Here is a 3,855-nt window from a genome sequence, read left to right as displayed (position 1 = left end):
TCTATAAAAGATTTTGCTTCACGTTGTCCCTAATGAATTTTACATATCGTACTTTTCTATATTCAAGCATTTGCACAGAAAGAATGTGATCGGTAATATCATAAACAAGCTTGTTTCAACCTTTCATTAGGAATTAAAAGGTTAACTAGTTCTTGAAAGGCACACTTATTTAAATTTATCCATGCAATTATATTAAAATAAACTCAAGAAAAATATAATCAAAGCCCACTTAAAATGTATTTTCTCCCCCTATCTCTGTATATCTTGATATCTTTGTGTCCTGGCCCTCGGCTTTCACAATAGTAGGAAATCATTCTTGGCATGTGTTTTACAACAGTAGGACATGCTTCTGAATCTGGTAAATATAGTACCCACCCTAAGTGTAATGAAAAGATCATTTACTTCTGAATCTGGTAAATACAGTACCCACCCTAAGTGTAATGAAAAGATCATTTAAGCATTTCCCTCTGTTCATAGAGGGAAATATCTTCAGAAGAGGTTAAAATCACACAATGACCATGGGATGAAGATGTGTTCAAGTCATGCCCCGCTATCAAAGTAGCTGGATGACCTGCTGAAAAACTCAGCCCATTGGAGCTTTGGACACTTCATTATGTATTGAGAGTGTTCCAGCAGATGATATTTAAGATAACCTTCCAATCTAAAATGCTTTGCTTTCTTAACTGAAATGCAACTAAGATTTGTAGATAACCCCAAATCTCATGTCTTCTATCACAGATTTTTGCCCACTTTTCCTTTCTTTTCCTACTTAATGTTAAAAGCTCTACCAGCCAGGTCATCTGGTGGCATGGCAGTTAAGGTGACTGGATTCCATGTAGCTGACTGCACAGTTTGAGTCCTGGACCAGTAAAAGGCAGGCCGAGAACGTATGCTTGTGTGTCCAAAATCCTGAGAGGAGAATGGAAAAGAAAGGGTTTTGGTATGGTTGCCCTTCTGGGGGTGCTTTCTTACTTTCACTCTCTTCTGTCTCTCTCCTGCAAGTGCACAGGCCCTATAGCAAATTAAAAAAAAAAAAAAAAAATCCTCAACCAGCCAGTCCAAGAAAAGATCAACAGTAAAGATGCTTTATTGCAGAACAGATAATTTTTTTTTAATCTATGAAAATGGAGAACTTCCTGTACTTTGTCTTCACATGGCTAAATGTATTTGCCCGGCTAAATGTTAAAATCTCCCAAGAATTTTAAGTAACCATTTTTTGGTTTTTGTTTGTTTGTTTGTTTCCCCATAGAATACGTTCTTAGTTTGGAACCAAAAGACTCCAAGAGGTCAATCTCTTCTTTATGAAGTAGAAATACTATACCTCTCTGATGAGGGGATTGAGAAGATAAATAATAAATAATGTAAATGCAACTGCTACATAGCAGGTGCTCAAACTGTATTTTTTCTTTTCTCCCTTCTTTCCAAAATCACAAAAAATAAAAGACACATCGAAGGGCTTACTGGTTGGTAATTAAAAGGGCATCGTAAGTCCAATGAGGGAGAAAGAGGAGGAAATTTCAAGGTAGATAAACCAAAGAAAGAAAGAAAGAAAGAAAGAAAGAAAGAAAGACACCAGATTTAAAGAGTAGTCATAGATAGATAGATAGATTGTAGAAATACACTCGCTTTTTACTTTCTTCTTTATTTGTATCTATATTTTCTAATTTTTTCCTCAGTAAGTATACTATAGTCATAATTAGGAATTTTAAATAAAATTATGTAAGCCTACATGAACCCATTTATTATGCCAAATATCATTTTTATTGATGTGAGGCAATAGGACAATTACAGCACCACCAATGAAACAGTCTTTCCACACAAATAAATACAAAATAAGTAATAACAACAACCTCAATTGTATCCCTCCTCCTGATCTAACTATGTGCTTACAAAAAACAAGGGAACTACTGAAACTAAGTTTAAAATGTTGCTGCAGAGATTCAGTCAGAAAAATTTTAAATGCTACAAAGTTTTTTAAAAGAATGATTTCATCTAACTTTATTTTTTATTTTATTATTATTTTTTAAAATTTGATCAGAGAGGGGGAGAGAGAGAGAGAAAGTGAGAAAGCAAACCACCAGGTCTGGGACTTGAACCACAGTCGGCCATGTGGAAGTCTGGCACCCTTAAGCACCATGCCACCTGGAGGCCCCTTTACTTAAAAAAAAAAAAAAAGATTTTATCTAACTTTATTTATTTTTTTATTATTTTTTAATTTGACCGGAGAGAGAGAAAGAGAGAGAGAGAGGGAGAGAGAGAAAAGAGGCTAGAAATTCTACAGGTCACACTACCCATCTTTTCAAGCAATAAATGGCAGAGAGAGGAATACATAGATTTAAATAGACTTAAGGGATGCAGCAGGCAAACACGAAGTGTAGACCTTATCTGAATCCCAGTTGAAACTAACCACTATGAAAGGTCATGGTTAGGGTCAATCAGCGGCGTGATGGTTGGGGTAGCTGAATCCAATATGGCCAACTGCATGGTTCAAGTCCCAGGCCCAGTAGCTTGATGAACACACCAGGAATGTGTATGAGCTTGCCCAAAATCCTGAGAGCAGAATGGAGAAGGGATTGTGGTGTGGCCATCCCTCACTGGAGGGTGCTAGAGATGTTTTCTCACTTTCACTCTCTCTTGCACTCTTGCTCTCCAGTGAGTGTATGCACCCTACAGCAAATTAAAAAAGAAAGAAAAAGGCATATTTGAGCCAACTAAGGAAATCTGAACACAGATGTAAATGTATATTAGAATATAAAAAAGAATTGTTAATTTTGGGGGAGATAAGAATGATAGTATTAAAATTTTATTTAAAAAGAGATATAAAGTACAATATTCATAGGTGAAATTATGTGTTTTAAGATACTCTTGCACAGAGGCCAGCAGGTGGTGTGGTGGCTAGGGCACTGAACTCCCACATGGCTGACTGCGGTTCGAGTCCTGGACCTGGCAGCCTACTTTCTTACTTTCCCTCTCTCTCCCTAGCTCTGTACCTCTCTAGTCAAATTTTAAAAATAAATAAATAAATAAATAAAGTTAAGTAAAACAACTTTTTTTTAAAGAGAGGTTTTTGCTATAAGGCACATGCACTTGCCAGAAAGACATAAAAGTCAAAGAGACAGAAAACAAGAAATCACCCCCCAAGGGGGAGGGCCATGCCACAATGTCTTCCATTCTCCTTTTGGGATCTTGGGTACACACATACATGCACCCAGCATGAGTCCAAGCTGCCAGGTCTGGGACTTGAAGCACGGTGTATTATATTACATGGGAGTCCAGCTCGTCCTGTAAAACAATTTTAAAAAAAGATACTCCCGGGACCAGCAGTTGGTGTAATGGCTATGTTGCTGGACTCCCATGTAGTTGACCATGGTTCGAATTCCAGACCTAGTTGCTTAAACTCACACCAGGCGCAAGATCCCGAGAGGAGAAAGGAGGAGAAGGGATTGGGGTGTGGCCATGCCCCCTGGGGTGTGATTTCTCGTTTTCTGTCTCTTTCTGGCGAGTGCACACGCCCTATAGTAAAAACGTCTCAAAAAAAAAAACCCACAAAAAAGTAAAAGCAGCAGGTGCCATAAGTAGTAGAGATGAAATGGGCAAGATAACATATTGCTAAGTAGTGAAGCTGAGGAATGGGCTTGTGAGAATTTATAATACTGTTGTTCCTACTTTTGTGTTTGTTTGAAAATTTCCCTAATAAAAAGTCAAACATGGGGACCAGCAGGTGGCGTGGTGGTTAAGGTGCTGGATACTCCCAAACGGCTGACCACGGTTCGAGTTCCGGACCTGGCAGCTTGCTTTCTCACTCTTTCTCTCCCTCTGTCTCTCTCTGGTCAAATGAAAATGAATGAATGAATA

This window comes from Tupaia chinensis, unplaced genomic scaffold (genome assembly GCF_000334495.1).
Source record: "Tupaia chinensis unplaced genomic scaffold, TupChi_1.0 Scaffold000037_17, whole genome shotgun sequence".
Classification (NCBI taxonomy): Eukaryota; Metazoa; Chordata; class Mammalia; order Scandentia; family Tupaiidae; genus Tupaia; species Tupaia belangeri.
This window is presented reverse-complemented; position numbering follows the sequence as displayed.